Below are 25623 nucleotides of genomic sequence, written 5' to 3'. Positions count from 1 at the left end.
TGATGTCTCCCAATTTCCTCTGAATACCATCTGAACTCTCTTTTTTTAAAATTTGTATTTCTTGATTTTAGAGAGAGAAAAAGGACAGAAGAGAGAGAGAGAGAAACATCTATTTATTGTACCACTTATTTATGCATTCATTGGTTGCTTCTTCTATGTACCCTGACCAGGGTCGAACCCACATTCTTAGGGTATTGGGGATGACACGCTAACCAACTGAGCTGTCCTGCCAGGGCATCATCCCAAATGTGACCCTTGGCACCTTCAAGCTCACATTAGGAAAAATACTTTTCATATTTAGAAACAAAAAAAGGCTAAAAAGAAGAGAGATAAAAGTTTCTTTATAGGTATAGGAAAGAAATGTATCAGAAAGTGTCTGAAATGACACAATTTTTACTCTACAGTGGGAAAGGAAATTATCAGCCAAACTAAAACAATATTTCAAAAAATAAAACAGGATTGGTATGATGTATATCACCTTTAGATAATCCATGACCATGGTTAGCTGGAACCTCTCAGACAGATTATGCAACTAATTTTGTAAGTAACAGATTGTATAGCACTACACACTTCTTTAATGATAATGATAATAGAACATATCATTGAAAAAAATCATATGAAAAGTTCAGATCTCCCCCCCTCCAAAAAAAGAAATAGATATGTAATCTAAATTTAAAGTCATAACTCCAATTTTGCCATTTACCTTCATTGTGACTCCTGGAGGGGAACTATCCTCTCTGGCCACAGTTAATTCATATGTGTCCTTCTAAGAAATAATAATACCTATCGTATAGTATTGCTAGACAGATGAAATGAATTAATGTTGGATAACTAATTAGAATGGTGCCTAACACATAGTAAGCACTATGTAAGTTACTTTTAAAATATTTTTAAAACAATGTTATATTTAATTTAGAGATAGAGAGGAATTCATTAAAAGTGAATTTATTTTTAAAAATAAATTACATTTAAATGGATATTAAAAACCATACTGATAAGAACAGTACTACTTTATTTATTCAAGCAAGATCTGAGAAGTTTATTCTGTATTTTGCCCTGACATTTGACTAAAGGGAGTTTTTGAACCCTATGTTACCCATGATTTATATTGATTAAATTCATTGACTGATTAATATCCTGGGTAGATAAAGATATAATAATCAGGCAAGAAATCATTTTAATAGAAAACCAGAAGACACCTTCTATTAGAAGAATTATTCCATTTTAGAACAGAAACTCTCTATCAATTTCCATTATTTATACATCTTGATCATTCCTTACCTGTCAAAAATTTTAAGCAATTATACAGCTGTGAGTTGAAACTTGTTATGTTGAGAGATCCATTTTTTCTATTTCTATCCAATGGCAGGCATAGAACCATGCTGTCTACACTGTGTGACTTAGATCTGGTGAGTTGTATGGAGAGCATTTAGAGCAAAGGTACACACAATTTGCTGTTATTTTCAGAAATAGTAAATGCTGGAAAGGTGGCCAGTAAATGGAAATATGCCAGTTGGTATTTTGGTTTTAATAGCACCATTAAGCTTAAGATGGAAAATTGTTATTTCACACTAGAGGGAATTTTTGATTTTAATTTGGCCTTCCCAAAAAGGTAAAAAGTTTCATTAAAGATATCCCTTAGTTCATTAATGAATTGATAAGCAATTGTAATAAAGTGCTTAGAGGAGTGGTTGTCATTAGGAATTTCTTTAGTGGCAATAGTTCAGGAAGAACAAACTATCAACAAAGGAATATTCTTAACCAGTGTTTAAGATGCACTGAGTGTAAGGCCAGAGGAAGTTTTTATTTCTCTGAAGCTATGAGAAACACATTTTAAATCTCAAGATAATTTTCTACTTAAAGTGTGATTCCCCTGAATTTTATAAAGGGTTTAATAGTGCACAAGAGATTTGGGTAATTGTTTTAATGGGCATATTTATATTAAATATTCATACATAGTTTTCTTTATAATTTTAATATTGCAAATGAAGTAGATCTTTTAAAATAGTAATTGGAAATGTTAATTTTCTTACTTCCCTTCTTTAAAAATTTTGTCTCTTTCAACAGTAGATTTTGAGAAAATTGCTGTTTTGCCCAACATATTCTTGACCCACTTTTTAACTCCACTCTTACCCCTGCCATCTTACTTTGTTTGTCTCTCCTTCTCCTCCTCCTCCTCCTCCTCCTCCTCCTCCTCCTCCTCCTCCTCCTCCTTCCCCTTCCCCTTCCCCTTCCCCTTCCCCTCCTCCTTCCCCTTCCCCTTCCCCTTCCCCTTCCCCTTCCCCTTCCCCTTCCCCTTCGCCTTCTCCTTCTCCTTCTTCTAAGGTTTTGGCCTTTAATCTGAAAAAGTGTTCATTGAAAGTATACAGCAGAAAGCGGGTACAAATGGTTGGGGCCATGGAGCCACCAATAAAACAGAATGTCCTGAAATAAAGTTCACAGAGTAAAAAATCAGAACCTCCAGTCCTTCCCTTCAACACACCAGAGCACAGGCACAGAACCAGTGAGAGCCCCAAGGAGCGAAGAGGAGGCTGGGGAGAACAGCAGAGGCTCCTGAGCTGCTAGGTGGAGGGAGAGCCCTCTTTGGAATGGGATGAATAAAAACACCCAGTTCCCCCTGGGCACCTCACAACCATTTCTAAGGCTAAAGGAAAAAGACAAAACTCAATCTCAGGTCCTGTGGGCTCCGAAAACAGGCTAGGGGACAGGGGTTTGGGCAACCAAATCTGTTAGTCCCGCTTGGCATTTTTGTTGTCACTGTTGCCATTTTCTTCAGCCCCCTCAGTTTCCACTTGCCACTCTCTGGCTGAAACTCTGCAGTGTTTCAGAGCATGAAGCAAATTATAATGTAGGTCATGTTGTCTCACCCAGAAGTGTCTGGTGCCAGGCCCTGATCCAGCAGCTCTTCTAGGATGGATGACAATAACTAAAGTTCCCCATTTTCATCACACTGGTTAATCTTTGATTGGATAAATTATATAACTTCCTGGCTGCTCATCACATTCCAGATGCCTTCACAGGCAGTGACCATGAACTCGTGGTTATCAGCAAGAGTCAGTACCTTGATGGCTGGAAAGGCTGAAATCATCTGTTCCTCAGGTGGCAAGCTCTTGCTTCTCTTGTAGAAGAGATCTCAACCCAATACACAACCTTTATCTGAAAACGTATATTAAAACACCTCCAAGCATTTAAAGTCTCTAAAAATTATCTAGAGATATACAGCAAATGGGGAAATATTCATTCAAAAAATTTACTAAATATAAGCAAGAAGCAAGAGTTTGTGTTGTAGGAGCCATGACTGGCTCCCCATATAAACTGTTCCATTTCAGAAAACTATTTTTAATCCTCTACTTGAGACAGGTGAAATAAAGAATGCAGGGCATACTCTCTCTCCAGGTCCCAGTCTTGTGCTACATTTTCACCCCAGCTGACTGGGGAGGCTGAGCCACTGGGCCCTATATGACACCTACTATACAAGGCCACTCTACAAATTCTAGGAGACATTGTAGCTCTACCTAATTCATAGAAATGTGGAGACAAAGAAACATGTCACAAATGAAAGAAAAGAATAAATGTCAGAAAGAAAAAAAAACTAAATGAAATGGAAACAAGCAAACTACTAGACACAGAGTTCAAAACAATGGTTATAAGATTGTTCAAGGATCTTAATGAGAGCTTCAAGGACTTAGTGAGACTTTCAAGGATCTTAGTGAGAATTTTGAGGACATTAGTGAGAGCATCAATGACATGAAAAAGAACCAGTCAGAAATTAAGCATATACTAACTGAAATAAAGACTAATTTACAGGGAGTTATTTATAGAGTAGAGGATTCTGAGAATCAAGTCAATGATTTGGAATATGAGGAAGCAAAAAACACCCATTCAGAAGAGCAAAAAGAAAAAAAAATCTGAAAATAAGAAGATAGTGTTAGGAGCCTCTGGGACAACTTTTAGCTTACCAACACTCACATTATGGGGTACCAGAAGGGGAAGAAAGAGAGAGCAAGATATTGAAAACTTATTTGAAGAAATAATGAGAGAAAACTTCCCCTACCTAGTGAAAGCAATAGACTCACAAGTACAGAAAGCACAAACGAGAGGAACCAAAAAAGGCCCACACCAAGAGTCCTCATAATTAAAATGCCAAAGGTTAAATACAAAGAGAGAATCTTAAAAACAGAAAAATAAAAGCATTTAGTTACCTACAAGAGAGCACCCATATGACTGTCAGCTGATTTCTCAACAGAAACTTTGCAGGCCAGAAGGGAGTGGCAAGAAATACTCAAAGTTATGAATAGCAAGGACCTACCACCAAAATTACTCTACCCAGCAAAGCTATCATTTAGAATTGAAGGTCAGATAAAGAGCTGAGCTTCACAGACAAGAAAAATCAAAAATGGTTCATCACCACCAAGCGAGCATTACATGAAATCTTGAAGGATATTCTTTAAGAGGAAGAGGGAGGAGGAGGATCAGGAGGAGGGGAAGAAGAAGAAGAAGAAGAAGAAGAAGAAGAAGAAGAAGAAGAAGAAGAAGAAGGAGAGGAATCAAAATATGAACAGTAAATGGCGATCTATACTGATAAAAGGTTAATATGCTAATTAGAATGGATGTCTTCCAGATGTCCATCCAGACTTCTATCTGGACAAAACCACAGCAGCTGCGAGGCCCGTGGGAAGTGGGCCTAAGCCATCAGCAGGACATACCATGAGGGCTCTTGCAGTGCGAGAGGGGGCAGGCCGGGCTGAGGGACCCCCCCTAGTGCACGAATTTTCATGCACCGGGCCTCAACTAAATACATATCTATCAATAATTATATCAAAATATCAAAATAAAGGAATAAGGAATCTTATGAACAAAATAATGATGAATAAAATAGAACCAGAGGCATGGAAACATGCAACAGACTGATGAATCTCAGAGGGAAGGGAGGTGGGGGGTGAGAAGAGATTATCCAAAGATCTTATATGCATACTAGAGGCCCAGTGCACAGAATTCGTGCACTGGGCGGGGGGGTGTCCCTCAGCCCTCCTGCACCCTTTCCAATCTGGGACCCCTCAGGGATGAGGCCCTACAAGTATCGGGCCTAAACCGGCAGTCGGACATCCCTCTCACAATCCAGGAATGCTGGCTACCAACCACTTGCCTGCATGCCTGCCCAATTGCCCCTAACTGCTTCTACCTGCCAGCCTGATCACTCCCTAACCACTCCCCTGCCAGCCTGATCAACTCCTAACTGCTCCCCTGCTGACCCAATTGAACCCAACTGCCCTCCCTTGCAGGCCTGTCCCCCCCACTGCCCTCCCCTGCAGGCCTGGTCACCCCCAACTGCCCTCCTCTGCCAGCCCAGTCACCCCAGCTGTCCTCCCCTGCCAGCCTGGTCGCCCCTAACTGCTCTCCCCTGCTTGCCCGGTCACTCATAATTACCCTCCCCTGTGGGCTCAGTCACTCCTAACTTTCCTCCCCTGCAAGCCATCTTGTGACCACTAGGGGGTGGCCATCTTTGACCACATGGGGGCTGCCATCTTGTGTGAGGGTGTGGCAGTAAATTTGCATATTACCTCTTTATTATATAGGATGCTTTACCTATGGACACAGACAATAGGATGGTGAAGGCCTGGGTTGGGGTGGGAACCTGGTAGAGGGGAGCAATGAGGGGAAAATGGGGACATATGTAATACTCTCAACAATAAAGATTTTTTGAAAATGAAGCACCGATTGGTAGTTATGGAACAGTTATGGGGATATGAACTACAGCATAGGAATATAGTCAATAATATTATAACTATGTATGGTGTCAGATGATTACTAGATTTATCAGGGTGATCACTTGGTAAGCTATAAAATGTCTAATCATTACATTGTAATGAAACTAATACAATATTGTATGCCAACTGTAATTGAAAAATAAAAAGCTTTTTAAAACAAAACAAAACATTGCTAGGACGGTACATTATCTGTTGTATCCTTATCACTCACAAAAAAAATAAAGAGGGCATGAGGAAACTTTTGGAAGTGATAGATATATTTATAGCATTGATTATGCTGATTGTGGTGATGGTTTCACAGGTGTGTCTTCCAAACTTATCAAGTATATAAAAGTGCCCAGCTTTTCATATGTCAATCATAACTAAGAAAGTGTTTTATTTTAAAAAGTCAATTGTTTTTTTATATACTAGGATGACAACTCTAAAATTGAAATAAAGAAAGCCATTAAGTTCACAATAGCATCAAAAGGGATAAAATAATTAAGAATAAATTCAAGTGCAATACTCAGATACTGAAAATTGCAAGACATTGTTGAAAAAAATTAAAGAACACGTAAAGAAATGGAGACACCCCATATTGTTATGGTAGATACATGTGAAGTGCTTACTGGCATTTCACATGTTTTAGTGATGCAAATTAATGAGCTATTTCTTTTCCCTGGGATTTGAGCATCATGTCGCACCATTTGTGTGTCTCTGTGAATACAGTGGAGACTGTGTCTCAGCCCCCATAGACTAGATACGGACTCAAAGGTAAGCAGTCACTTGCCAGACCCACATATTTAGGCCAGGGTTTTATAACCTTGACACTATTGATATTTGGACAAGATCATTTGTTGTTGTTGTTCTGAGGGAAATATGCATTGTAGAATGTTTAGCAGCACCCCTGGCCTTTATCTAGTAGATCCAAGTTGTACCCAGTATTTCCTCTCCTAGCTTTCCCAAGGCCTATACCTTCAGCTCAGTTGTGACAGTCAAAAATGTTTCCAGATATTGCCAGATATCTCCTGGGTGTAAAATCACCCCAGGTAAGAACAATTGATTTAGGCAATGATGTACGGAGCCTCTGAATTAAGTATCATTTTTCTTTTCATAATCTGGGAACCTGTCCCTGTATCCTTAGCCTGTACCTTTCTATTGGTTTGCCAGTACACAGTAAAACACTACTACAGCCATTTACCTTGTTTCTAACTTTTGTCCAATCATTTTCTGTCCTCTAGTTCCTAAAATATCTACTAGGTCATAAAACAAATGGTGTGTTATTTTATGTTGTTTTCTATTGATTTATGTTTGTTGACTTTTTTTTCTCTCACTGAAACTGTATACTTGTGGCCAGGAAATATATCATATATTTTGTTTTCTTTGTGTGATTGTCAAAGTTTAAATGCTCACTTAATACATGTCTATGAGTCCCAAGCGTTGTACACACACCACACACACACACACACACACACACACACACACACACACACACTCCCCACACACACATATATACAAACTCACATGTAACCCTGAATGTTCCATAAAGAAGATAGAGAACTAAGAAAGTATCTTGTTAAAAAATAATCTATCTTGGATGTGGCAATTTATCCCTTGGTATTTTCAGTATTCTGATCATATAGTTTCTGGTATGTACTGGGAAGCAAATTCACATTTGGTGAATGACACATACTAAGTAAACTTCTCCCTATGTTATCTTTAAACTTTTTCTACCTCCTGGACTTTTCATTTACTCTAAGTATGCAAGATACTAACAAGTTCACTCCTATTTTCAGCATTTATAAACATAATAGGCTTTTTTGAATAATAATAACAAAAATAATAGAGATGTGGAAAGAATCATATGAGAAAGTATATTTAGTGAAATTAAGGCTCTTTTGTATATATTCCACTAAGGAAATTAGTAATTCTGAGATTGTAGCATTCATTGGGCTTTTTAAAGTTATAAAATATTTCAAAGGTTAAGCAAGGTCATTAAATGGTTCTAGGAGTTCATAAATTAGTCCCTATAGATTTTTTTTTAAAATGAAGGCACTTTAAAATAGAGCAGAATGATTTGAAATTGAATTGATTTATGCAGTTAAATGTGCCAATATATATACCCTTTCACTTTCATTTAAATATATAACCAATAAAATGTGAGTCCTACTGATTAAAATTTTGGTACTAAATTAGAGTATTTAAGTATATATTAATTGATTTTTGTCTGGGAAGCAAAAGAGTACTAAAAATACATTTGAAAGGAAATATGTCTTCTGCTATGTATCTAATATGGTAGAATAATTTGAAGAAAATAACACTTGGCTAAATGTGTAAAAATATAAGTGGATAGAGAAATATAAAATGTTCAATAATTATTGAATTGTCAAGTATGAAAATAAAATTCATCTTCTATTCTGATTTATGACTTTAAAGAAATTCTAAGTAAAATGGTTTATTAATCAATTGTATCATAGAATTGGGAAACTTTTCTAAAATAATATATTTATTGAAGAAAAATCTCTGAATTTTAAATTTTCTGAGCCAACTGTAAGGTCGTGGAAATACAAAAATGGAGGAGAGGAGCATAGAACAGGGGTCCTGTTGGAGACAGACGAAGGATTGTTGGTTGTTGTTTGCTTATTTTATTTATTTTAAGAGTCAAAATGTACTTGGGCAAAAAGCATAGCATGTCAGCATTTGAAGGGTCAGATGAGTAGGAGAAAAACAAGGTGATAAGCAGTCTGTGTCAAAACAGGGTGAAACAAGAGAGCAGCGCTGGCTGTGTTTCCCTTTCAACGCATGCTCGTGAATGACACCTGCGTGTCTTAGACTGACTCTTCTTTTCTTTTTTCTGTCTCTATTTATTTTCTTTATTGATTAAGGTATTACATATGTGTCCTTATCTCCCCATTGCCCCCCTCACACACACACACACTCATGCCCTCACCCCCCTGGTGTCTGTGTCCATTGGTTAGGCTTATATGCATGCATACAAGTCCTTTGGTTGAGCTCTCTCTCTTACCCCCACCCTCCCCTACCAGAGTGACTCTTCTAATGCTTGGTAGGTGTGTGCAGTGAAGGAGTGGGTTGTGTGGTGTGGAAATCACTTCACTAGCAGTGACTAGCCATTATGGAAACACTTGAAAGTAACCTGTACGGGTGTATTTGACTACTTGCTCTATTAATGACTTTTGTGAAGCAAGGGCCCCTTTTTTTGCACATGTTGTTTCAACATGCCTGCTGGAAACCTATCCCCATTGAAACGCTTCCCTTAGGCAGGAGGAGCCCTTAGTCTGAGGTCATTTGAAATCTAGCTCAATGTATAGGAAGACTTATTTATTTATTTATTTATTTATTTATTTATTTATTTATTATCTATCTATTTTGATTGATTTTTAGAGAAAGAGGAAGAAATAGAGAGACACACATAGAGAGAGAGAAAGAGAGAGAGAGAGAAAGAGAGAGAGAGAGAGAGAGACAGCAATGTGTTGCCTCACCTATTTATGCATTCATTCATTGCTTCTTGTTTGTGCCATGACTGGGGATAGACCCGCAACCTTGGCTTATCAGGACGAGGCTTCAACTAACCGAGCTACCCAACCAGGGTCAAGGCTTTACTTTTTTATTTTACCTAAACTACAATAACTACGTACTTCCTTCGCTTTTCCTGCAGCAAGTCTTCATTTGCGTCCTTGCTGTCTACTATTTACAGTGCCTGTGTAATCCTCCAGGTTCCACTGCACACAATCTCCCGCATTATGGTGCCTGGTTGTATAGTTTTAAGTTAAACAGCATATGTCTCTACTGACATGATGGCTATATGAATACCACTACCTGAACAGAAAGCAAAGCAATTTCAAGAAGAAACAGAACTATTAGATAATTAGAGCTGACAGTTATAAGTACAAAAAGGAGGAAATGTGAGTTTAGAATTAGGGGTTAAAGTGAGGGGTGCTACATGATAACTGTGAAAAGACCCCATATTTTCTTAAAAAGAAATTGGAAATAAATAAAAAACTTATTATATTTAACATTTTAAACTCTGAGATAAATTTACACCTCTAAGAGTATTCTGTCTCTCTTTCATCTTATTAATAGTCACTATCCTTTAAAGTCTTTCATTTCAGAAATGCTATACAATGACCCCATTTGGAAAGGAAGTGCACATTGTTTCAATAAAATATATGTTTCTTTTTGACTCTAACTTTTATTTCCTTTTCTAAAGACTGATTTTTTATTTTATTTATTACCTTTTAACTGAAGTTACTGAGGTGCATTGGTTCACAAAACCATACCGGTTTCAAGTATACAACTCAACAAAACATCATCTGCACACTGCATTGTGCGCCCATGATGCAAAGCGAAGTATTTTTCCGTCCCCATTTATCCACCCTTTGCTCTACCTAATCCCCACCCCCTTTCTTCGGGCAACCACCATACTATTATTGGTTTCTGTGATATATATAATTTTGTTTTGCCTAATTCCTTCACAATGTTTCATCCAGCCCCCCCACCCCTCTGACAGATGACAGTCTGTTCTATGTACCCATGCCTCTGTTTCTGTTTTGTCCATCAGTTTATTTTATTCATTAGATTCCACATATAATTGAGAGAATATGGCATTTGTCTTTCTCTGACTGGCTTATTTCACTTAGCATAATTATCTCCAGGCCCATCTATGCTGTCACAAAAGGTCAGAGATCCTTTTTTATTATAGCCACATAGTATTCTATTTTGTAAATGTACCACAGGTTTTTTTATCTACTCATCGACTGATGGGCACTTGGGCTATTCTCAGATCTTAGCTATTGTAGTAAATAATGCTGAAATATATACTTTTGAATTCATGTTTTGGATTTCTTAGAATATATTCCCAGAAGTGGGATCTCTGGGTCAAAAGGAAGTTCCATTTTTAATTTTTTTGAGGAAACTCCACACTGTTTGCCACAAGTCGCTGCGCCAGTCTGCATTCCACCAGCAGTGCACGAGGGTTCCTTTTTCTCCACATCTTTGCCAGCACTTGTTGTTTGTTGATTTATTGATGGTAGTCGTTCTGACAGGTATGAGGTGATATCTCATTGTGATTTTAATTTGTATCTCTCTGATGATTAGTGATATTGAGTATATTGCATATGCTTTTTGATCATCTGTATGTCCGCTATAGAGAAATGTCTATTCAGGTCCTTTGCCCATTTATTAAATGGGTTATTTGTCTTCTTGATGTTGAGTTGTATAAGCTCTTCATATTTTTTTAAAAAATTAACCCCTTATCAGATGTATCATTGGCAAATATGTTATCCCATTCAGTGGGTTCACTTTTCATACTGTTGATGATTTCTTTTGCTGTGCAGAAGGTTTTTGGTTTGATGTAATCCCATTTGTTTATTTTTCCTTTGTTTCCCTTGACAGAGGAGATATGTCAGAAAAAAAATATTGCTGCAAAAAATTTCCAAGCTTTTACTGCCTCTGTTTTCTTCTAGGATTTTTATGGTTCCACGACATATTTAAGACCTTAATCCATTTTGAGTTTATTCTTGTGTATGGTGAAGGTTGGTAGTTTAGTTTCTTTTTTTCATGTAGCAGTCCAATTTTCTCAACACCACTTATTGAAGAAACTGTCTTTACACTATTGTATGTTCTTGCCTCCCTTGTCAAATATTAATTAATAATAAGCCCTGGATTTATTTCTGTGTTCTCTATTCTGTTCCATTGTTCTATATGCCTGTTCTTGGCTTACTATCATGTTATTGATTACTATGGCCTTGCAGTATAATTTGATATCAGGTAGTGTGATACCAGCAACTTTGTTCTTCCTCATGATTGCTGAGACTATCCAGAGTCTTTTGTGGTTCCATATACATTTTTGAAATATTTGTTCTAGATTTGTGAGATATGCCATTGGTATATAAATAGGAGTTGCATTAAATATGTAGGTTGCTTTCTGCAGTACGGACATGTCAATGATGTTTATTAATTTTTCCTATCCATGAACATGGTATATGTTTCCTCTTATTTGTATCTTCCTCAATTTTCATCTTTAATACCTTCTAATTTCCCAAGTACAGGTTTTTATCTCTTTGGTTAAATTTATTACTAGGTACCTTATTTTTGTTGTCATTGGAATAATAAATTGGATTCTTTTCTTAATTTCTCTTTATTAAAGTTCATTATTGCTATATAAAAATGCCACCGATTTCTGAATATTAATTTTGTATCCTGCTACTTTTCCAAATTCATTTATTAGATCTAGTTTTTTTTTTTTGGTGTGGAGTCTTTAGGATTTTCTAGACATAATTTCATGTCATTTACCAATAATGACATCTAACTTTTATTTCTATAATTTCATATTCTCTGAAGACAAAATACAGTCACTACATTTACTCAGCCTTAAAAATGGTTGCAATATGAAATTTAGATTCTGATGAAAGGAAATAGTTATATAAACTCTTGTTCTGACCCCATTAACTTGTAGCACAATTTGTATTGTGAACTGCCAAAAAGACACAGCATATACCATAGTGTACCACACTATAGGGCAGCTGCAAAACCTACTCTAAGAGATTATGTGACTATTCATCATGCAAAATGTGTCCACCTACAGATCATCTGTGCACAGGCTTATATGTATGTTCATGGACATTATTCAAACTTATATGTCTCCTGCTTTTCCATTTTCCCCCTGGAGCTCTGGCCGTCTTTTCTTTTGGCTGTTCATATTAAAATACTATCAAATCCAGGCATGATTCTCTATCATTTTTTTTATTATGGTAACATTTACCTTCACTTGAACAGTTCTTGGCCACAAATCTTCAGATATTGTGTTAGAATGCCAACATTCTGATAAATAACAAGATATAGAATTCTTAATAAAGTGCATCTAATTCAGAATTATGTAACTGAATTACCATTAGGTCTGGAAAAGATTTAGTTAAAAGAAATCAAAAGAAAATAAAATCAGTATATACCATTTGTAAATTGCCCATATTAAACCTTAGACTGCTCATGAACAAACTTAATTCTGTTGTGCTGACAAATAAAGCAATGCAAAATGCAATGATTTTCATCTGCTTAGTAGTACTGTAGCACACAAATGTCATTTTCTGGAACCCATATGTATCAGGCTGAATGACTAAATTTACATCAGCTATTTGATGGAATAAAATAAAGTCATTTAAATAGGACATACCCAGTGGATCAATGTTTCCTGCTTTGAAAATGAATACCTTAGTTTTCCCTAGGCATTTATGTGGAAATAAGAGATCATTATTCTATGACAGTGTTTCATTCTGTTGAAATTTCTAAACAGAAATTCTTCTTGCTATGTGGGTCTATGAGTTTGTTCACAAATAATATGTATATCGTTGCAATAGGAGAAAATATATTATTTTTAAAAATGTGCATTTTAACTAATATTATGTCTGATTGTCGAGTGTTTTAACTATTCCCTTTTCATAAGTAAAACACCATTGAAAAAGTTATATTAACTCTTTTAGGAGACAAGGATATTCTTATTGACTAAATGACTAAACTGATTCATTAAATAATGCCTTAACAGACTAAAAGAATAAATCCAACTTCAAAAGGTGCCAAACCTGCAACAGTGGAACATCTCTGGCACTAAAGTAATCAATACAACTATTCCATTTTGTGAAGGATTTTATGGCCATTTACTAAAGTTTCAAGGCTTTGTTTTTAAATGTGTTTTTTTTTTCTTTCAAAGATAATCCATCGACCTGAATGACATACAGCTTGCCAACAAAAACTGAAACAAAAAACTGCTATGTTAAGAGTTCAGGTTACAATGAAACAGTGTGGCCAATTATAAACAATGTTATAAAAATCTCAGAAAGACACAGTTATGTAGAAATTATAGTAAACTGCAGCAGTAAGAAATCTGATTATTTTTTTAGAGCAATGACAGTGGTGAATCTAAACTAAAATAGAGGATATATACAATTTTTTTTTTTTCATTTTCTGAGTTTCAGGGACCATGGGCTGAAATTATGTTAGTGTATAACAAAGTTATATTTAACAGCGCATTATCTTTGGACATAAATATAAACATGACAGATATTACTATTCCACATTTTCAATAGTGTATACCATTCATTCACCCAACAGATTTTTTATCAATATGATCTGCATGAAATGCTAGGAGTACAGAATTGAAATAAGCTCTTACAGTTTGATAGGGAAAAATAAACAGTCATGGTATGATATAAGAACACCTAAATACACCCTGGCTGGTGTGGTTTAGTTCATTGGGCATCATCCCATTTGATTTCCAGTCAGGGCACATGCCTGGGTTGTGGCTTAAGTGACGTGCAGGAGGCAGCCCATCGCTGATCTTTCTTTCTCTCTGTCCCTCTTCCTTCCCCTCTCTCTAAAAATCAATAAAAAATCTTTTAAAAAAAGAGAACACCTAACCACAAATACCATTTTATTCACACAACTTGAGCTTCTGCAAACTCTGACTATCTTCAGTATATACCTATATATCAGATGTCTAGACCGTGTCCACTATTTCTTTTTTTAAAATATTTTTTAGTGATTTTTTTTTTTTTTGTGAGAAAGGAAGAGAGAGGGAGGGAGAAATAGAAATATCAATGGGAAAGAATCAACATCCATTGGCTGTCTCCTGCATGTTCCCTACCAAAGAATGAGCCTGCAACCCCAGCATGTGCCCTGACCACAATGGAACAGGCAACATCTGGGTGCATTGGTCGAAGCTCAACCACTGAGCAACACTGGCCAGCCTGTGTCCACTATTTCTTTATTGGCTTCTGCAGTTTATCCACTTTCTATGTTGACATGAATTCTCCACTCTTAAACTTCCACATATATGCAAAACCAAGTCCCTGCTCTGTTAATACTCCTGTCTCAAACTTATTTTCCAAAAATAAAGTAATAACCTGTGAATTGGCTGCCTTATGATCCCACCACCAGAATGACCAGTCTATTTACTTCTTTACCTACATGTTCTTTCTTTTCTCCTGTTATTATGGTTCAAGTCTTTATTTCTTAAAGAGATCAATTTTTGCAGTTGTTTGAAGGATCTCATCTCTTCTCATCTACACAGTTTGTTCCTACACTTATCTCCTTTCCCATTTTACTGAAATATTAGAGAAATGTAGTTATGCCTTGTTTAACTCACTCCTATTTGAAGTCTCTGTTAAAAGCAGCTCAATTTAATATTTGCTTCCTAATTCTCCAGGTCTGAAATTGATCTATTTAATCTTGCACTTTGTATACGTGGATAAAAGGAGCACTTTAGTGAGGACAAATCTTCGTGAGGTGCTTTCAGGAGTGTGAGAACATCCTGTCTAAAGCCACTAGAGATTGGTGTTCAGATAGACAGGCCACAAAGTTTATCTGCATACTATTTATAAGTAACCTCCAAGCCCCCTCCTTTCTCCAGTTATGGGTCTTAATACAAGTAATCAGTCTTTCTTCTTTCATCTACTTATGTCTGACATAGTAAACATCCTATCTATGAAATGAGCAAACACAGTTATCAGAGGAAATATCTCACACATAGAAAGTTTATATATAGTTTTAGAATTTTTTTATCCTTCTCTCCTTTACTTCACCATAATGTTATCCTTATTTTGTCCTTCAACTGTACAGTAACTTTGGCTAAGTTACAAACATGTCCCTGATCTCAGTTTATTTATATAAAGAGTAGTCTTGAAGAAATGATCTGCTCATAACATTTTATTTCAGCTCCCAAATCCTTATGATTTATGAGTCTGTTTATTAACCAGTGAAATGCAGGGAATATGACTGAAATGAAAAGTTCCAGTTCAGACATCGGGCCAGTTGAGCACAGCAGTAGTAAGTAGAATAGGTGTTAAGTGCCATAATTCCCAATAATATCATGTTTAATTAAAGCCTTAAAGTCTAGGCCAATCTCTTGCAATGCATGTGGTAATTTCTGAAGTATATGTTAAAAATTACTAAATTTGAAATTTTTAAAATTGTGTGTCCCCGTTAATTAAAAATAAATGTTTGAACTTTTTATTTATTTATTTATTTAACCTTTTATTTTTACTCTTTTCAATCCCAAAACACACATGACGGGTTCTATTATTTTCTCTTCTTTACATATTTTCCTATTTTAGTGTCTAGTTTATTTTAAAATGTTTATCTTTAAAATGATTATGAAATACATATTTCTAACTTCTCAAATCTAAAACAAAATTAGTGTCTTAATCCCCCTATCTACCTAACACTAATGTTCAAAAACACCTAACAACTGATAAGGTACCAGCATCAATACTCAGAACACATGTCCACATCTACCTGGTTTTGGCTGCTCTGGACACTGCAGCTGCCCACTAGTCCACATCTGCTCAGAAAAATAAAAATCCTTGCTGAAAATGAAATAGACAAGGAAAAACATGGGTTTCTATTCAGTTTTAACTGTGAATAGTTATTTCTACAAATCTTGGGAGAAAGCACCAGTGTATGAGTGACTACTCTCCTTAGAATCTGATGGTAATAAACCTGATAGTAAAGTATTTTCCCATCAATTAGACATAAGAGTAGTCTTCCCATTTGTTCATGTCTTCAACTTCTTGCTGTATTTGATCAGATATAACTCTACGAAGAAGTGCTTCCCCATTTTTAGAGCTTCCAGGCTCCTTTCAGTGCATTATATTTCTGGGCCAGTTCCCCTTTTTTTTGCAATTTAATGTAAGTGGCTATGGGATAATATCTGGAAGTTTTAAAGTGTTATATATATATCCAAGTTCTGCTTTAATCCTCACAAAATTCTTCTTAGATAGATGCAATCACTGCCCCCATCTTACAGGTGAGGAAACCAGAGCTTAGTCTGCTTATGGTATCTATCCAAGGGCACTGATTCAGTAAGTGGAAAAATCTAAGAAATTAGATTTAAATGGTTATTTACTGTAACATAATCCAAAAGACTGGAGTATGTTACAGTAAATATTTATTTAACTGAAGCCCATGCTTTAACCACTAGAAAATACTATCAAAGTGTCTATTTTAAGTGATATTTAAAAGTGTGTAAGCAAGTAGAAAATAGGTCTTCAGATATAATGGTTGGAATTCATGAAACTGCCTCCACAAAAGGAGGAGAGGGTAAATCTATGTATAGGCTGTTGTCAATTTTAGCTTTAAAGTCCATGTTCCTAACAACCTTGTCTATGTAAATTGACATTCTCAATCAGTACACGATGGAGGAGAGTAGAAATTCAAACTTTAATCCTTGTTTTGCAAAGATTGAAATAATTAGTTCTCTCCATTTGCTGGCAATGACTGGCAGGACAAAAACTTGGTTTCAGAGTTCTATTTGTAAGTGCTAAAACAGTTCTTGAGCAATGGCTGGGTCTTTGTCAGGTTCCACTTTTGCTTTCGGAGAGTTGAGTGGAACCTCAGAGTGGGAATAAGAAAAAAAAGCAAATTATAGTGGTATCTTATAATATGTAAGAGGATTTACAGAATTGTAAGTAATAAATGGGTAAATAACTATCCCTGGTTTATATAGCACAGTAAATTATTTAATGGTCAGTCATTATTCTTTAGATTACTGTCAAGGTTTTCAATTTCATTGTAACACTTTAGAAAAAATAAAATTTTAAAAATAGGTGTGTGTGTGTGTGTTTTTTTTTTCAGGAACCTGCTTGTGCATGCTAATTTAAAAATTAAAACTTGCACTCAAACTCATAAACTCCCATGTTGTTTTATTGGTGGACCATAATTTCAACAGTTTTTTTTGTATATCATATTTATTAAAAAAGGCAGTATTCATATTCTATATATGATATAGCTTTACAAATTTAAACAAAATAGCCTAGACTTATTTAATTAATTTTAATGTAATATGTTATTTTCCTAATGAAGTTTTAGGAATTTATTTTGAAATTTAGTCAAAAGTATATTAACTGGAAGACTATATTTTTTAAGAGTATGTCCCATGTAAAGCTAGAAACACAAAGGTGAAAAAAACCCAGTTCTCATTTTTGAGAAAATAAGGTAAGTTATGATATATAATAATTACAGGTATACATTTTATATGGTTTTTTTTTTTACATGTAAGTGAAATAAAATCACACTAACAAAAAAATACAACCATGTTTGAGAGAAAGAAAGAAGGTAGCTTTAGGCTATAAATAAATTTGTGAAGGCAAACTGGAATGACAGTGTTGTAAATGTTTCCCTCCACGTCCCGCGTGGTTCAGGGTTCAGGATCTGGAAGAGGAGCCGCACACAAATGAAAGAGAAGAGACAAGAGATAATTTGGGAATATTGGGGGGCCAGGCAGGTAAGGCCAACTCAGGAGGAAGGACTTCCACTGGTGCTCAGGCCGCACCAACCTTTTATAGTCAGAGGTAAACAAGGTAGTGGTTACCATAGTTACACAGTTCTTGTGAGTTTCACTTGTTTTGACCATAATTATACTTCCTGCACTTCCCTCAGCCCATTAGCTTCCCAGATAAGATCTAGGGAGTGTTATAAGGTCAAGCCTAATTATGCTAAGAGGACTGAGCCCTCTAAGCTGGGATTTGTTTGTGACTTTGCCAGCAGGTCAGTCCGAGGCTCAACCCTATATCCGTTCCCCACATGACAGTAGTATAAAATGAAAATTAAAAGATTTTACTTAGTTATTTATGACAGTTTAAAAAATCACCAAAACTTTTCCATTAATCTTGCAAACCTTCTTACCTGTCTGCTATATATAGCTATTTTCATATGTTTAAAACACAAGCTAAATCTGTTTCTATCTCTGGCTTTTAGGACTCAAACTCAGCACCAGTGTAAGCCTTAGCTAAAGACAGAGCAGAGCTCTACTATATAAATAGACACTCATGAAAATAAAGTATTTGAAATCATATTTGAGGTGTTATGAATCATTTATGATTTCTGAGTTTAGAGAATGGACACTCTTCATGACAGGTAACAGGATGTCTGTCACATGTATTCCCTTTCCCCATTCTTTTCTAAAAATGGTTTGTCTTTTACAGCACAGAAACACTAGTCTTATTTCCACAATCTTAGACACATTTTAAAATAAAATTATATATGTTCTTTCCAATATCAAAACACATATTTGCTTTTGCTAAGTACATTTGCACTAATAAATACTTTTCATGGTTACTTACTGTTACATACTCCAGAAGACTCAGTTTTAATCTCTATTATAAAGACTATATATATATATATATATATATACACACACACATACATACTATATATACTGTATATATATACTGTATACACACACACACACACACACACACACACACACATACTAGTGGCCCGGTGCACAAAATTCATGCACATCAAAAGGGTATTAATTAGAGGAAATATTTTAATACTAGTAGCCCTGAGCATGAATCTGTGCACCAGTAGCTCTCTGTTGGGCCTGGCCACCACATGCCTGCTTCCCAGAGGCTCTCCACAGCCCAGAGGCCCATCAGTGGCCAGACACAGAACACTTGCCTCGTCATCGGGGTGACTATGCAAGCATTCCCAAATCCTCCCCCCACCACTCTCCCAGCGGGGATGGAACACTTGCCTCATCGTGACAAAGCAAGCATTCTGCCAGGCTGCTCACACTGCCTGCTCTCAGCGGCTGCTCCCCGGGACAGGGGAACTCTGGCGGGACTGAGAGAACTGGGCGTGCCATCTTGTGGCTATGGGCACCAACATCTTTGTGATGGAGTGATGGTTAATTTGCATATTACCATTTTATTAGATAGGGTTGTTATTTGCCCTTTCTCTATAATAAAAGTGTCAGAGCCCCAACTCCCTGATTGGCCCTGCTCTGTGGGTGAAGTCCCCTGGCCCAGCACCAGGGTGGGGGGGTGCACCTTGAGGTCCCCCATCAAGCCCTGTCAGGCGGGAGGCACAGCCTGAGGTCCCCTGTCAAGGCACATGGTGGGGTGGGGGCACAGCCTCAGATCCCTGCTGATTGCTCGTTAAGGTTTGTTATGAGAACTTGGCCTCCCCTGTAGGTACAGCCATCTTGTGTTACGGAAACCCCACCTCCGTTGTGGGTGCAGCCATCTTGTGTTAAGGAAATCTCCTCCTCTGCTGTGGGCACCGCCATTTTTGTGGTGGAGTGATGATGATTTTGCATATTCCCTCATTATTATATAGAATACACACACTAGAGGCCCAGTGCATGGATTTGTGCACTGGTGGGGTCCCTCGGCCTGGCCTGAGGGGATTGGGCTGAAATCAGCTCTCCAAAATCCCCCTAGGGGTCTCAGATTGCGAGAGGGTGGTTCTCAGGTGATGCAACCTGGAATCAGGCTCCCTCCTCTCTGGTTCTGGGTGCGTCACCCAAGAACCACAGCTGCTAAGTCACCGCAGCTCGGCAGTTCCTGCATTGAGAGTCTGCCCCCTGGTGGTCATTGAGCGTCATAGCTACCAGTTGGACAGCTGCTTAGGCATATATATATACTAGAGGCCTGGTGCACAAAATTTTGTGCACTCGGGGGGGAGGGGTGGTCCCTCAGCCCGGCCTGTGCCCTCTCACAGTCTGGGACCCCTCAGGGGATGACCACCTGCTGGCTTAGGCCCGCTCCCTGGGGGATTGGGCCTAAGATGGCAGTCAGACATCCCTCTGGCAGCCCGGCAGCCCTCAGGGGATGTCCACTTGCCAGCGGGGAGCAGGCCTAAACTGCAGTCGGACATCCTTAGCGCTGCTGAGGAGGCAGGAGAGGCTCCCACCACCACCACTGTACTGGCAGCCATCAGCCTGGCTTGTGGCTGAGCAGAGCTCCTCCCATGTGAGAGCCATCTTGGTTGGCAGTTAATTTGCATATCGCCCTGATTAGCCAATGGGAAGAGTGTTGGAGGTATGGTTAATTACCATGTTTGTCTATTATTAGATAGGATATATACACATTTTTATTGATTTCAGAGAGGAAGGGAGAGGGAGAGAGAGATAGAAACATTAATGATGGGAGATTGTCATTGATCGGATGCTTCCAGCATGACCCTACTGAGGATAGAGCCTGTAACCCAGCCATATGCCCTTGACTGGAATTGAACCCGGGATCTTTCAGTCCACAGGCCGATGCTCTACCCACTGAGCCAAACTAACTAGGGCTATAAATACATTTTCACTCAAAATTCCTTCTTTTTATATGAAATTATGTGATGAAATAAGTTAATTCAAAGAGCACATTAGATTGTCAATTTGGGGAACCTTTTCACTAGGCCTATTACTGGGCATGTGTAAGAACTACAATAGCAAGGTACTGCCCCCATCCTAGCCCTAGGTTGTGATCTTGTCACCTTTCCTTTGCCTTGCTTAAAAAATTAATGCTCATTTTTCATCTACTTTTGGTCAACAATTTCATTCTCACAGTTGTCCACAACTAGCAGGCAATATAAAGCAAGTCAAAAGACTAAAAACTTCTCTGCCTTAGCAGCTGGAATATCCAAATTCCACTGTAAATGCTTACTTCCAGGATTCTGAACCATTTTAAAATCTCTGATGCCTTTTATTTTTCCCTCTGCTGCAACTAATTTCCTTGGACTTAACCTGTGTCTTAGAAAAATTTATCTATATAATGGCATGTGTATTGTGATATGCCTTGCCTTACTCCAGTCCCTACTGACATTATTTACCCTTTGCTTGCTCCCTAATGACTTGATACAAAAATTAAGAAAAGTAAAATTAAAGGAAATCATTAAGAAGAGTTTCAATCGTACAGGGCAATAAGCATTCAGAAGTCCATTTGGAATCGGGAAGCTTTAACTTATGATGGTACATAAGTTTGTAAACTATCTATATTAATGTGTGTGAGACCAAGGGGGTTGTTAACTTGACTTTAGCATTTCTTGTCAGAAGTAGCTCTCTTAGCAAGACTGATTGGCTCACCAAGTCACTAGTCAATATTTAACCTTCAAGGCAGCAATAGTATAATTTAATTCTTGGGCCTGGACCACGGGCCATATCTGAAGGTGGCTTCAGGTATCACAGATAGAACTCAATATGTCACATAATACCAAAGTAATGACATAAATTTTAGGTAAGACATAGCTGAATAAATCATACATCACTAACTGGCTCTAGTCTTGAAGACACACACACAAGCATAACACATTCCTAGATTTGATTTGTAACAAAAAGTGGATGAGAACTCCAGAGAAGTTCAGTATAGTTACCATTAATTATCATTCTTTTAATTAGAGTAGAAATTTTTCATTTTAAAGTTGTCATTAAGTAATCACTTTTATTGTATATCTTTTCAAATACTAAAGTACTTAGTGTCATGGTTAGTATTACCTTGAAAGATATATGATTGCCTGTACAAATTCTTTTAAGAATCATAGACTCTCTATCTTCTGAATTTCTGGATAAAAATCTGGGTCCACCAAATAAAGCATAGGTCTCTAAATTTATTTTTAAAAAAACTCTTATGTTATTAAAATATTGTGTTTTGTGCTTACATTCCATTAATTATATCTATTTAAGGTTTTGCAGGTAAAACTTATCTGAAAATTTTGAAAATATTAGATATTTTAATCAATCTGTAGGTCTTCTATTTTTGATAACATATATTTTCATCTTTACTCTGCTTTCCTTTATTTGTATTTAGCTTAGGCATACCAGTGCCACCCACAGACAATGTGTACCTTTTATATATGCTAGAATGATATGTCATGATTACCCACATTTTGTGACTTTAAAAGTGCTTTTTGTGTTTACAAGAGGTGTCATTCAATCAAGATATTCAATTCTGAGATCTCTGCCATCTGCTAGGCAGCCACAAAGCGGCAACTATGTGTGAGTGCATCCTCATCCATGTTGGCCAGGTCGGTGTCCAGATCGGCAATGCCTGTTAAGAGCTCTGCTGCCTAGAAGATGGCATACTGCCTGATGGCCAGATGCCAAGTGACAAGACCATTGGTGCTGGTGGTGGGGTTAGCGGAAATGAGTCCTTCAACACCTTCTTCAGTGAGACAGGCACTGGCAAGCATGTACCCAGGGAGTGTTTGTAGATCTGGAGCCAACAGTCACTGATGAAGTTTGCACTGGTAACTACTGCCATCTTTTTTATCCTGAGCAGCTCATCACAGGCCAGGAAGATGCTGCCAATAACTATGCCGATGGACACTACATCATTGGCAAGAAAATCATTGATCTTTTCTTGGACCAATTGTGCCTTCATGGTTGACAATGAGGCCATCTATGACACCTGTCATAGAAACCTCCATATTGAGCACATAACCTATAATAACCTGAATAGGCTGACAGGTCAAATTGTGTCCTCCATCACTGCTTCCTTCAGATTTGATGGAGCCCTCAATATTGATATGTATGAATTCCTGACCAAATTGATGTCCTATCCCTGCATCCCCTTCCCTCTGGCCACATATGCCCCGCCATCTCTGCTGACAAAGCCTATCATGAACAGCTTTCTGTAGCAGGGATCACAAATACATGCTTGGAGCCACCCAACCAGTTGGTGAAATGTGACCCTCACCAGGGTTAAATACATGGCTTACTCCCTGTTTTACCATGGCAATGTGATTCCCAAAGATGGCCTTGCTGCCATTGCCACCATCAAGACCAAGTGTATCATGCAGTTTGTAAGCTGTTGCCCTGCTGGCTTCGAAGTTGGCATTAATTACCAGACTCCCATTGTGGTACCTAGTGGAGACCTGGCCAAAGTACAGCGAGCTGTGTGCATGCTGATCAACACTACAGCTATTGCTGAGGCCTGTGCTCGCTTGGCCCACAAGTTTGACCTGCTGTATGCCAAGTGTGCCTTTCTTCACTGGTACATGGGTGAGGGCATGAAGGAAGAAGAGTTTCTGAGACCCATGAGGACATGGTTGCCCTTGAGAAGGATTATGAGGAGGTTGCTATGGATTCTGTTGCAAAAAAGGAATACTGAAGTTAAAATATCAGAACGGCCCCGCCGGTGTGGCTCACTGGTTCAGCATCAACCAGACCCATGAACTAGGAGGTTGTGATTTGATTCCCAGCCAGGGCACACGCCAGGGGTGTGTGCTTGCTTCCCAGTAGGGGCGTGCAGGAGGCAGCCAATTGGTGATTCTCTCTCATCATTGATGTTTCTATTCTTCCCTCTGAAATAAATAAAAATATATTTAAAAATATCAAAAGGGTACTCCTTTTGCAGGAAAACTTATTCTGTTTTAAAAATAGAAAAATTGTGGTCTGATTAGTTAATTTGTATGTAGCAGTGTATACTTTCATGTACAATTACTTACATATGTTTTAATACACAATACTTTGTATAGATCCAACCTACCTGTTTCTCTGATGGTTTTGAATCAAGTATTCCCTGTCTTTCAAAAAAAATTTTTTCAACTCTGAGAAACCTAAAGCAAGTTGTTAACTATTATGATCCTTTTTTCTCATCTGAAAATTTACCAAAGAAATCAGTCTACTTTACATATAAACACTCACCGAGGTTATATTTATTGATTTGAGAGAGGAAGGGAGAGCTGAGAGAGAGAGAGAGAGGAGAGAGAAGCATCAATGTGAGAGAGAAACATCGATTGATTGCCTCCCATACTCTCCCTGACTAGGGATTGAATCCACAACCTACGTATGTGCCCTGACAGGGAACTGAACCCACAACCTTTTTGGAGAACAGTATGACACTCTAACAAACTGAGCCACTTGGCCGAGATTACTTTTTATTTTTTATAAATTTAAAATGAAATATTATTTGTGAATGAATTTATCACTGTACCTTGGAAATTATTGAGGCCTAACAAATATTATCATCATTTCTTCTTTGAGCTTTATCTAATAATTCTTCATTATCGTCCCTATACATATTGCTAGTATTTCTAGGTATATCTCTATAGTTATAATTTTGATCAAAAACTTTATTTTGGAAAATTAATCAAATAATGATTTTATGTTACTTCAGACTTTTTTCTAGAATTTTATTGTATACTACTTGAAAGTAGACTCAAAATAAGTATAAAATTTTGGCAAACAGACAACATTTGAACAGAAGTCTGCCCAATACTATAATAAAACACATTAATAAAACAATAATATACTCTATAATAAAACTCATTCGAGCATTACCAACTTTCCTTGCTTTGCTTTGTGTATAGCCAAGACAGCCATGGAGAGGACAATTTGAGTGAGGGATAAAGTTGATGGCCCACATTCTTAAAAAATGAAGCATATTTATTTTTATTTAAAAATTCTTACATGATTCCATGTGTGAATAATTTATGAATAAATGAAATATTTTCCCACAGTACGTGGGCTAGTTACAGAACTGGCATCATTTTACATTTTAATTTATGTATGAACATATAAAGGCATTTATAAAATCATTTGAGAATACTAGTTTTAAAGATCCACATAAAAATAAAACAACCTACTAAAAAAGAAGCTTGAAATAAGAGTTTTTCTGGACACCTGCCAGGAATTTGGTGAAAGTGTCTTGAAATAGTCTTACTGATATGAAAGTTTTGCATGCATATGATACAACAGCGTGTTTGCTTAGATTACTCTTTAGCAAACACAAGGTATGTTTTTCAAAATATGTTGCGTGAGTACACTGTCAGCTAGCAACATTTCTAGAGGTCATTCTCACACAAACAGTTCTGTTCAGGTAAATGATCCCTTACATCCAGGGTCCACACCATGTATGGTCACACACAGTTAAACCTGGTCTCAGGTGAACCATTTGAACAATGGCGTGACAATTTTGTGGTCTTACCTGCATATATATATTCTTCTACTCTGAATATTGACACTGGATAACAAGAATTCTTATACTTCATTTCTTTTCAACAATATATGTGTTCTCCTATATAAAATGCCAGAAACTAATTCCTCAAGATGGGAAATAAAAAGGAAGATGGAGGTAGATTTAAGACTAATACTTGA

The 25623-nt window shown here is 37.2% G+C and overlaps 1 pseudogene; it reads left to right on the top strand.

Annotated features, from left to right (window-relative positions):
* Positions 1-1379: 1379 nt before the first annotated feature.
* LOC139006168 (tubulin alpha-1A chain-like) lies at positions 1380-25623 on the top strand (annotated as a pseudogene).

This window comes from Myotis yumanensis, unplaced genomic scaffold (genome assembly GCF_028538775.1).
Source record: "Myotis yumanensis isolate MYYU_CA2020_CCGP unplaced genomic scaffold, mMyoYum1.0.hap1 SCAF_3, whole genome shotgun sequence".
NCBI classification, from domain to species: domain Eukaryota; kingdom Metazoa; phylum Chordata; class Mammalia; order Chiroptera; family Vespertilionidae; genus Myotis; species Myotis yumanensis.
Note: the sequence above shows the minus strand (reverse complement) of the source record. Positions and strands in the feature narration are given on the sequence as shown.